Below are 12,467 nucleotides of genomic sequence, written 5' to 3' on the forward strand. Positions count from 1 at the left end.
AAAATAATCCTTTTGAGGAATGTTTTGCTGCCTCATTTAAACTTCATTTCCAGTAAAAAATACTTGACTCCCAACACAAAGTAGCAGGAAGAAAATGGAAACATAGTGTGTTCAGAACAAAACTGAGTGCTACTCAGATTAGGAGTTAAATCCATATATAATGTTTATGCTTATCTCTACTTAAAATAGGATAAAAGAAATAAAAGAGATGTAGAAAGAAGGCAAGGAAATCAAAACTAAAAATTATACTTTGAAGAGGACTACAACTTCCAAGGCCTACTCAAAGTTACCCAAGGCGATCCTTAGTGGAGCTTCTTGGTTAATTTAGGCTCCATTCTTTCCAGACCCATCAAACCCAAAATTCCTTCAGAATACTGAAAATCCATAAATTGGTTTAGTTGAGAAAGTAAAGAGCAGGAACCTAATCCTAAAATAAAGGAACAGGTTGAAAGAATTCAAAGAATTCTTAAATTATCCATCTGAAAAAAATATGGGCTATGTGTAATATGGGCCAGTACCCTTCTGATGGTAAACTACCTTTTCCTGGAGTAGCCCCTCATATGGAAGCATAAGTATTTCCAGTTCTGAGAAATAATGTGCCTCTCCCCCTTGATGGTCCTTACTCTATTTCTCTTAGTGTATACTTTTAAATTTCTGCCTCATAAATACCTTTATGCCTCTTATTGATGAATCCTGAAAATTCTTTTTTCTGCAACAGAAATCAGCAAATCTACAAACTTATTCTACAGTTGGGGTGGGTTAGATTTCCTACCTATGCTTCAGGAACCTCCTCATATTTTATGCAATGACATACCACTGCCACAAGGACTATTATTAATCTTAAGTACTTTTCAAAGTGCTTTCATGTAATTTTCCTTTTGTTTATATGAACCTCCCAATTCTGTGAAATAGATAAAATAGTAAGTATTTAGACACATTGAGGGGCTGGGGATTTAGTTCAGTGGTTCCAGCCCCTGCCTCGCAAGCACAAGGTCCTGAGTTCGATCCCCAGTACCAAAAAAAAGAGAAAAAAATAGATACATTGAGTAGTTTAGTATCCAACACCATTATCCTCATCATCACCACCAACATCATCATGATCATTTAATGGGCAGTTACTATTTCCCAGACCCTGAACTAAATGTTTTATATGGATCACCACATTTAGTTCTCACAACAACCATATGCAATTGATGTTATTATTTTTGTTTTACAGAGGAGAAAACATGCTTGGATGGGAATTGGAATTAGTGGCTTATGAGTCCAAGTCCACTTTTCTTTCCATATTGTTTTAATAATAGAGTTTAGAAAGAACAAAGAGAATGCTAAAGTTTCCAGTTCATTTCGTATTAGTTTTATTTATATAGAAATAAAACAAGAAAGGGACCGTGAAAGGGACCATAAAAAGAAAGTTAAATTCACATCCTCCTCCCAAAATAAATACATTAAAAATGCAATAGTCAAAATATTTGCAAATCTTTTGGAGTTTTGCAAATTCCATTAAGATTGTAGTATCATTATTGCAATATCAAGGTTGTAATTTTGCCACTAAAGGCAAAGTTCTTATTTTGTTTTATTTGATTGTTTGTTTGTTTTTGTAGCACTAGATCTTGAATGTAGGGCCTTCACATTGAGCTACATCCCCAGCCCCTTTTTATTTTTTGAGAGTTTCTCAATAAGGTGCTAAATTCCCAGGCTGGGTTTGAACTTGTGATTTACCTCAGCCTCCTAGAGTGCTGAGATAACAGGCATATGCCTTCTCCCCTGTCTGCAAAATTTCACTTTTAAATATACTACTGATCAAACAAATAAGCAAAGCCTTTGGGTTTTTTTGAAAAATTATGTAAAAGCCTGACAATGTAGGGTAACCTATCATGACTGATAAAAATCTTGATTTCCAAACACCCTGGTTGTGGCCAGGTTAGTCTGTGGCTATATCAGAGTAAATATTTACCCAGCAAATAATTAATGAGTGGGTACTGATTGCTTAGTGTTCAGGAAAATGGAGGGGAAAAAAAACTTGCTGTGCTTCTCTTCTAAAGCTTATTCTTAGCTAGAGGCCAAGACAGATATAAGATATGATAGTATAATAAGTTTTACAACAGAAAATTTATCCTCATCTTTCATATTAGACAATAATTCTCTGGGGGGGGAGAAATGGCATTTAGATGGAACCTGAAGGAATGCTTCCACTTACTAGTATTTTGAGGAGATGGCATAAGGACTTATGGGACATTGACCAACTTGGGAGAAATCCAGGTCCTCCATGAGCCAAAGGAGGTTTCCACTGCTATGAGGTGGATATTTTGGAAGAGGGTAGTTCTATATAAGAAGTTCCTTTTTAAAATAGTTCCCTCACTCAGCCAAAAGTTCCCACACTTCTAAGAAACTAGCTTAAAACTCTCTACCCTGAAAGGAGGGTGAAGATATTGAGAAGATCCCATCTAATTACAATTCCTCTGCATCAGGAAAAAGATGGGGTATTTATTTAAAAGGATATGAGAAGAGAAAGTAGAGATTGAGAGATGAGAGGGGATGAGATATAAATAGAAAGCAGAAAGGTATAATCTAAGTGAAACAAAACCATAGAAACAAAATTTTAAAAATTATGTTGAGCTCTCTGATACCTGTATGTGCCATGGAAAATTCACAACATCTTTTTCCACATTTATTTATGCTGTACTTAGGCCCACAAAAGAAGACTACTAGTTGAGTAGATTTACTTTTCTGTGTTCTGTACATTTATTAAGACTGGATGGTAAGCAAATACACTAGAATTCTTGATTCTTTTCCTTACGTATCAGTTCCCAATTCATTTAAACAGTTAGACTAATAATTGTTTTGGACTGCTAAGGACACCAACTGACAGGATAAGAGAGCAGCTCAAAGATGCTAGGAAAGGAGGAAAAGGAGTATTTTCTACTCATGTGCTGAATATTCTCTATTTGTCTACCCACAGATGCACATCAATCTTTGCAGCCCCATTGTGCTCCACAGACATCATGGAACTCCCTCCCCTTTCACGTGGGTATGGTCAGTGGAAAGCTCCAGTAGATAAGGGTGGGACACCCATAAAATCCATGTATTTCACCATCCCTGCTGACTTCCACTGGGCCTGTCCACAAACTTAAAAATGCTCCTTTATTAATATCTCCTTCAGGAGGAAATTGAACGTGAAATTGAATCTTTTTCTTCACCATCCCCCAAGGTGGAAAAAATCCAACCAAATATAAGTGCAATGCAGTGTTAGAACCAGCATGATAGATAAGGTACAGGTGTGCTTTTGAGACAATATGTTAGAACAAGAAATACACTTGAAAGCATCTTTGAGGTATGTCCCTTGATTTTTCTCTCACACCAAGAAGAGAATGAAAAAACATCATACTGTAACTAAGAAAAGAGACAGCCAGAACCATTTGGACAGTAATTGATGATAACCACTGAGGGATGAAGGATTTGGAGGAACTATTTGGGAGGATTTGATAATAAGTACATTGTATTTTTCCTGTATCCTCCAAAAACAATAGAGATTCTAAATATTTACCTATGCAAATCTCCAGTGCTTTTTTTCCAACAGTAAATATTTTATTAAAATAAGTACTAATTTCATAATGATTTCATTAAGTGTGGGACTTCTACCTGCTAATGATATAGTAAGAGACAAACAATTTTTGTCTCTGTTACTATTGCAGTAAATTTTGCTGAACAGTAAGTACTGACCAAATGACTCTCTCTGATATGTTTAAATCAACATCAAATATTTATTAACTATATTTACTCCTTAGACAAAAATATATATTCTAATATTTGAGTAAAGCTCATTCTAATTTCTGCTATCTTCCTGTGTTACTCCTTTAGTAACAATGACAGCTAAATTGTTTTTTCTTAGCCCACTAGTAATGTGTTGGGCTTCCTTTGTAATGACAACAATCTTTCTGCTGCCAAATGTTTCATGTCTTAAATAATGACTTAAATCTTGGCTGCAATTACAAGATAAGCTTTTTTTTATAACCTTTTCACAATGGATTTTCACAATGGATTTTCACCTTTACTTTATAAAGGAAATGAAAATTTGTATTTAACTTCAAGCTCATGTAGCTGACATTAGACACTCTGTTTATATAGTTAGATATGGTATTCATAAAGGAATAAAATTTGGCTTTGATTTTTGAATATTTTATCTCTAAAAGAAAAAAAGGAGGATATGTAATTGAAGTTGACAGATAATCAACAAATTGAACAGTAGAGTGGCAAAGCAACTCAGAATGGAAAACAATAAATATATTTCTATAATTACAGTATGCTAACTTCCAAATACACTTAGAAGAAAATTTATTCACCTTCCAACACTTCTCAGTAACATCTGAGCTCCAGATAATATTGCTAAAAGTAGATTTGATGAATAGCAGGATATAAATTGCCAAACAATAAGAGCCGCAGTAGATATGAGTTCTGCACTGTGAGTGACATCATCATTGCTCAGGATAGACCACATGACAACAGTTATGTTGTAATAAAAGCAAGATGTCCTCAGGAATTAGCAAGAAACTGATTTCAGACAAATTTTTTAGCTCAGTTTTTCCAGAACCCAAGCTGAGACTTTGCACAACCTGAAAGTAAACATCCCTGGTGCCAGCATTGAGAAATACCAAACTTGGAACTTGTGGAGAAGTGTCTGTTCCTGATAGTAGATTCCAGCTCCTTGGTCTCCCCCAAATATCTCCTTTTTCAATGATGGGTAAATGGCTGCCAGAGTAGATGGTAGGTGGGATTTGCCCATATGATGGTCTCATATCAAGAACATTCAAAAATGAAATGAGACAATGCCTAATTCAAAGGCAACATCTGTGAGAAATATGATTGCAAGCTAGAAAAGCAAGTTGTCTATCAGAAGACAAGTGATTCATAAATGTTTCTGGCAGGGCCTCACACAGATGGAGTCATGCACACATGCTAGTTTTTCCACTAAGACTTTTGCCTAACACAGCATAAGTGATTGCAGACCTGGTGAGTATGCATTAAGATCTGAAGCAAATGTAATGAACTTTCTGATCAAAGCAGCATTGATTCTCTTTCCCTGTGATATTCCCCACTCTGGCTTTTTCCCTGCAATAGGCAATTTAGGGAGGTTCTTGACTGAAATGTTTGTGCAGATGCACATGCTATGACTTCCTGCCTGGCTGGAGATCTCAATCTTGACAGGATATAGAGACAAGAAAAGTCCCTTGTCTACCTCCCAGCAGATCTAGAAAAACTATCATAAGTCTTGGTTGGGTCAAATGAGGCATGACAGGTTTGGTCTCTAGTGTGAAAACACTACACACATACAGAATTTGAGAGTGCTAGAAATGGGACCTTAACACACACAGTCTACATTCTTATTACACAGAAATTGAGACTCAAAAAGAGGTTTCGCAGAAGACGCTGAATCAGCCTACTGCAGACAGGCAGTTCTGTGCACGCCCTACCGAGGTCCGGAGTTGAGCAGAAGACGCCAAATCACCCCGCTGCAGACAGGCAGCCACCTGGTTCCACACTACAAACACACAGAGGACACCAGATCACCAGATCAAGGTACTGAGTCCCGCTGCTCCCGGCCCAGAGGTAGGGGCTTCTGAGCCGCCGTCCCACTGCTCCTGGTCCAGAGGAAGGGGCTTCCCAGTCACTATCCCTCCCGCTGCTCCCAGCCCAGAGGAAAGGGCTTTTGGGCCACCTTCTGTCCCGCTGCTCCTGGCCCAGAGGAAGGGGCTTCCAGGCCACCATCCCTCCCACTGCTCCCGGCCCAGAGGTAGGGGATTCTGAGCCATCATCCCACTGTTCTACAAGCAGTCAGAGAAAAGAAACAAATCACATACAAAGGAGACTCAAAAAGATACATGACTTGTCATTTTCTTTATAATATATTATTGTGATTGCTATATTTTATTATTGTTAATATTTTACTGTGCCTAATTTACAAATTAAACTTCATTATAAGAATGTATATATACATATATGAAAAATATAGTATTTATAGAGTTTTATACTGTCTTCTTTTTTCAGTCATCCACTAGAGGTCTTGGAACATATTGCTCATGGACAAGAAAAGACTACTGAAAGTGAAAGTCAGAAGATAGTGAGTAATAACAGCTACAGTATTAAATAGAGAGAGATAAGGGAAACTCTGGGATAATATTTGAAAGTCTGAAGGAAGTGAAGGTTCAAATGACACAAAGAGCACCAAGAAGAACTTCCTAAGCAAAGAGATCAGTATATATAAAGTCCATGAAGCAGAATGAGCTTGGTGTGTTTGTATGTGTCTGGTGTGAAGTAAACCAACGGGGGCAGTGAGCTTAAGGTCAGCAAGGCCACTAGAGAGCTTTCAACAAGGAGATAACTTGATTTTACTTAAGTTTTATACAAAGTTATTCTGCCTGTTATATGGAAAATGGACTGGAGACAGAGAAGGAATAAAAGAAAATCAGGCAGGCTAATAAGAAGGCAGCTCCCTGAAAGGGAACTGAAGATCCTGAGGGCAAGGATTTGGCTTGTTCTTTGCTACAAAAATCAATACAAGAAGAGTGTCAGGAACACAGTAAGTGCCTTACAGTTATTTGCTGAGTGAATTAGATGTCTAAGAGGTGAAACTAAGGAGAAAGTTGACTATGCTTTGAACTAAGGTAATAGCATGAGAGACAACAGAAAATGTTTAAACTAGTGGGATGTTTTGAAAGTAAAAGTCACAAGAATAGCTCAAGATTGGACCTAGATATTTGGTAAGAGAGAAAACAAGAATGACTCCTAGGTTTTTGGCCTAAACTTTCTAGGTGAATAATAGTGAATTCTACTATTCAGGGAAAAGTCAAGAATTCCATTTTCATCATATTATATTTAAGCTGTATATTGGTCTTTCAAGTGGAAACATTGAGTAGTCAGTTGAATAGAAGTATCTGGAGTTTAAGGAAGATACAGTAAGCTAGCAGAACCAACAAAGGTGTTTGCCCAAAATGAAGAAATACAAAAAAGAAGCCTGAGAAAAGGAGCACCAGAAAAAAATGACTGCAAGTTTCAATACCACCAAAGCCATTTATTGGTGAGGCTACAAGTGCAGTTTCAGGGGCATGATGAGGATAAAACCTTCTCTTGAGGGAGCCTAAGAGGAAATGAGAAAAAAAGATGGAAGATCACAAGAACTGGCAACATTGCCTGGAAATTTTCTTTGTGTAAAAGGAGAAAAGGTAAAAGCTGAAAAAAAGAAAAGAGATAAAAGTTGTGTGTGTGTGTGTGTGTGCATGTGTGTGTGCACGTGCATGCGCCCATGTTTTAGGTGAGACACGTTGCATCATTATTTAGTACAAATGGAAGAATTCATAGTAAAGAGAATAGAATAATTGCAAGATAAAAGTCTGAGTTAGACAAAAGCAAAAGGGATTTAATACACAAGTGGAGGACTTAGCTTTAATAAACATGCACAGTTAAACTGGAAAGGAAGAAAGGCAGAATACACTGGTACAAATATGATTTACTGATACAAAAGAGAAGCAGTCCTATTCTGCTTGCCCTTTTTCCCACTATAATAAAAATGTCATCAGTTGAAAACAATTAAAAGAAAGTGTCATCTGAGAGTTCTAGAAAGAGAAAATGAAGAAACAGTTATAGGAGAATGATTCCCAGAAGGCTGCTCTAAGACGCAACAATATAGAATGAAATAATGTATTAGCTGTCTTGTAGTTGGACACAATTCACAACACACACAATTTAAAGGAAGATAGTTTTAATCTGGCTCATGTTTTAAGGTAATTCAGTCCATGGTCATCTAAATTCAATACAGAAATGTTATTGCAGAAGTGCATGGTAGAGCAAGGCTGCTTAGTTCATTGCAACCGGGAAGCAAAGCAGGGAAACAGTGCTAGCTAGGAGAGACAAAGGACCAGATGTAAAATCCCAAAGTCATGCTTCCATGATCCACTGGGACATACCCAAAAATGTGCTTCATGAACCCTCAACATGGATCCCAAAGTCAATCAAGTTGCCATTCCACTGTAACCACCACAAATAGTATCAGACAACATCAAACACAGTCTTCTAGTTGCCATAAAGTGAAGAGCATTCTAAAGACCCAAGAGTAGGGAGTTCAGAAGAATGTGCAACTCTAAATAAAAAGAGGTGCAAAAAGAGAAGATAAGAGGTATTTTAGACAATGTTCACCTATTCAAACAACTTACTTTTCACAGAGATACAAATATTACTAAGAACATTTTTGAATAAAAGAAAAAATATTTTTCATATAAAAGTAGTTCTTTTATTTGAATAACTCAAATGGAAAAATATAGTCACACTTTGAGCACAAAATCATGAAATATATGATCTTTCAATATTATGACAAATAATTATACAAAAATATATTCTGTGAGGGCAAAAGATTAATAATTTCTTAAGTTGAAGCAATTACCAAACAGTATTCATACTAATGATAGTAGAATTGCATGTCCCTTCAAAGTATTTCAGATGGTAGGGATCTGAAAGGCTTACTCATTAATTTAAAGCCTTTATTATTTGTTCTTTTTTAAATTCTTTTATTGGTACGTTTTAGGTATAAAATACATTTACATTTATCATTGGGAACTTGTACCTTTACATGATGCATCTTGGTTCTTATTTTTTCCCCATTCCTAGCCCTCCATTCATTCCTCTACCCTTCCCTATTTACAAAGACTTTGTTTCCATTTTTTCCATTTCTCATAATTTTTCCTTTCCCTTCTTTCCTTCCCCCTACCCCTCCCACTTCCCCTACCCTTTGGATCTTTTCTTCCTATTTTGCATTATCAATTATTCATTTTAATCATTGGTACATTTTAGGTATACAATGTAATGACATTCATCATTGGAAATTTGTACCTTTACATAATCTTTGTTCTTATTTTTCCCCTTTCCCCTGCTCTCCCTTCCACCCCTCCATCCCTCCCTATTTACAAAGACTTTATTTCCATTTTTTCATTTTCTCATATTAATTCCATTCCCTTCCTTCCTTTCCCTACCCCTCCCACTTCATTCCCCTTTGCCCCTTTTCTTCCTATTTCACATTATCTATTATACCTCTTAGTCCTTATTTACACTTTCAGTTTCTCACACTAGACAAACTATTTGGTATTTACACATGTGTGTCCTATTTATTTCACTTAAGAGTATCACCTCAATGTGCATTCATTTAACTATAAATGTCTCTAATTTCTCATTTTTTATGGCTGAGTAGTAATCCATTTCATTAAAAAAAAAACCCACATTTTCTTTATCCAGTCTCTGATTGATGAGCATTTGGGCTGTTTCCAAGTTTTAGCTATTACAAATTGTGCTGCTATGAACATGGGTGCACATAGATCACTGTGGTATGATTCTTTTAATTCTTTGGGGAAGATACCCAGTAGGGGAATAGCTGGGTCGAATGGGACTTCCAGTCCTAGTTCTTTGAGGTATCTCCATACTGATTTCCACAGTGGTTGCACAACTCTATACTTCCACCAGCAGTGGAGCAGGGTTCCTCTTTCCCCACAGCACCACCAGCATTTGTTATTGGTTGATTTCATGATAGCAGCCATTCTTTCTGGAGTGAGCTGGAATCTCAGCATTGTTTTCATTTCCATCTCTTTTTGTTTCCACCTGTTTGTTTTTTTATTAGTACATGTCTGCAATACACAATTTTACATTCCTTGTGTGGAGTTGGTACATGTACATAACACATCCCAATTCATTTTTTTATTCCCTTTCCCTCCTCTCCCTACTCCCTCTCCATTTCTTCTCATTTGAAAAAGAGCTATCTCCCTACTTCCTAGTATTTATCTTTTATTTTGCTCTTTATTTATAATTTGAGTTTCTCATATAAGGAAAACCATGCAATATTTAAGCTTATGTGTCTGATTTATTTCACTTAACATTATGGTCTCAAGTGCATCCATTTTCCTACAAATGACTTAAGTTTCTTTTCCTTTATGGCAGAATAGGTTGTTGTTCTTTAGTCCTCATCAGCAACACAAATTTGGTCATTAGATGGACTAGAAACAGCTTCTAGACCTTCACTTAATTCATCAGATTTTGTTACACTTAACCTCTTTCTCTCTTCTGACTCCAGCATCCTTACAGATACTGGAAATTTCTTCCATTCTTCCTCCTTTGAAAGTAGTGAATTTTTCGAGGGATTCTACTACTTCACTTCTCAACTCATCTTCTGATTCTTCAAAATTTGTACCATCACCATCAGATGCTGGTTCCAGCAGTTCCTCATCTACTTCAATGCCAGAAGCCATTTCTACCTTCCCCACATCTTCTTCTCTAGGAAGCCATTGCTTTAATGTTCTTACAGGTTCTCCTTCACTGGCAGAAAAAGAGCTACTTGTTAGATCTGCTACTGCCAAAACACTCAATAAGGTTCCTGGCACTTCATGCTGCCACTGCTTCCTACTTTCTGGAATACTTTCCATCACAATAACTTGGCCATCATCAGGAGCAGTAGGGCAGGTGGAAGTGACATCACCTGCTGCCATCATTTGCAGCAGAGTCTGAGGTGCTCTGGCATCCCACTGCCTCCTGTTTTCTGCAGCTACAGCATACTGAGTGAAAAGCTCTGCTTCTGGGCTGCAGAGTTTTTCAAAGGCTTTGTATAGGTCATCTTCGTGGTCCTTTAGACAGTCATATCCCTTAAATTTTATGCTGTCCTCAAAGGTCAAAGTTTCATTTAGTATGTCCATTGTCTCTTCCTCTTGGACAGTGTTTCCATCAGATATGCATTCATCTAAAATAATTTTGAACTTTACCACTCTCTGCACTGTTGTGTCCTCTGCAGGAGCATCTTGGTCAACAGGCAGGGCATTCTTCTTCCTGATTTTGGAGCTCTCCTTTAACTCTCTCCCCATTTTCTTCCTAATTTTCTTCATGTCATTGTGGTACTCCTGGTGTATTTCCTCTAAATGTTTCCAATATTCCTGGCCTTCATTTACTTTTTCCGAAACTGTAGCTCCTCCAGCCTAGACTCTTCTCCATGACTTCTCAGCTCTGTGGTCTGGCTGTGATGTGGCTCAGCCTCATTTCCATCTCTTAAATGACCAGAGATATTGAATAATTTTTCATATATTTATTTGCGATCTCTACTCCTTTGTGAAGAAATGTCTGTTTATTTCAGATGCCTATTTTCACATTGGGTCTTTAAATTTGGGAGGTCTGATCTTTTTAAGTTCTTTGTAGATTCAAGATTGCAGGCCTTTGAATGAGGAACACCAGGTGAAGATTTTTTCCCACATTGTGGGTTGTCTCTTCACACTGCTGGTAGTTTTTCTTGCTGTGCAGAAGCCTTTTAATAAGAAGAGATCCCACTTGTTGATTGTTTGTGCTAGTTCAAGGGCAACTGAGGTTTTGTTCATAAAATCTTTTCCTACACCGATGTCTTCAAGGGTTCTACCTAACCTCTGTTCCAAATGGTTCAGAGTTTCTATTTTAATATTTAGATCTTTAATCCATTTTGATGTTAGTTTAGTGCAACGTGAGAGATATAGGTCTAGTTTTAATCGTTGGCAAATTGAAACCCAATTTTTCCAGCACCATTTATTAAACAGGCAATCTTTCCTACAGTGAGGGTGTTTGGCTCCTTCATCGAACATGAGATGGCTGAGTGTGTCTGGAGTTGTTTCTGCATCTTCTAATCTGTTCCACTGGTCCTCAGGCCTGTATCTTTGCAGGACCATGCTGTTTTTATTACAGTAGCTTTGTGGTACAGTTTGAAGTTGGAGGTTGTGATACCCCCTGCCATGTCTCTGCTACCTAGAATTGCTTTTGCTATTCTGGGTCTCTTCTTGTTCCAAATGAATTTTTGGATTGTTTTCTCAAGGTCCATGAAGTACACTGTTGGGATCTCAATTGGAATTGCATTGAATCTACATAGCAGTTTTGGAAGTATGGCCATTTTCACTATATTGATCCTTCCTACCCAGGAGCAAGGGATGTCTTTCCATTTTCTGATATTGTCTTTAATCTCTCTTTCAGAGTGCTATAGTTTTCAGGGAAGAGGTCTTTGATTTCTTTCATTAGGTTGATTCCTAGGTATTTCAGTTTTTTGGATGCTATTGTGAAAGGAATTATTTGCCCTACTTCTCTCTCAGTGAGTCTGTTGTTCATGTAGAGGAAAGCTATTGATTTTTGTGTGTTGACCTTGTATCCAGCTACGTTACTGAATTTAGTTATTAAGTCTAGAAGACTTTTGGTGGAGTTCTTGGGGTCTTCTATAAACAGTATCATGTCATCTGCAAATAATGACAATTTAACTTCTTCATTTCCTATCTTTATTCCTTTTCTTTCTTTCTCTTGTCTAATTGCCATGGCTAATGTTTCCAAAACTATATTTAACATGAGTGGTGATAGTGGACATCCTTGTTTTGTTTCTGATTTTAGTGTGAAGGATTTCATTGTTTGACCATTTAGTATGGTACAGGCTGTTGGTTTTT

The 12,467-nt window shown here is 37.1% G+C and overlaps 1 pseudogene; it reads right to left on the reverse strand.

The window, feature by feature from the left end:
• Positions 1-9,910: 9,910 nt before the first annotated feature.
• Positions 9,911-11,711, reverse strand: LOC147830419 (serine/threonine-protein kinase Nek5 pseudogene; annotated as a pseudogene).
• Between the last annotated feature and the right edge of the window lie 756 nt (positions 11,712-12,467).

Source organism: Heterocephalus glaber, unplaced genomic scaffold (assembly GCF_053883595.1).
Source record: "Heterocephalus glaber isolate CG9 unplaced genomic scaffold, H.glaber_assembly_v1.0 deba00000122, whole genome shotgun sequence".
Taxonomy (NCBI): Eukaryota; Metazoa; Chordata; class Mammalia; order Rodentia; family Bathyergidae; genus Heterocephalus; species Heterocephalus glaber.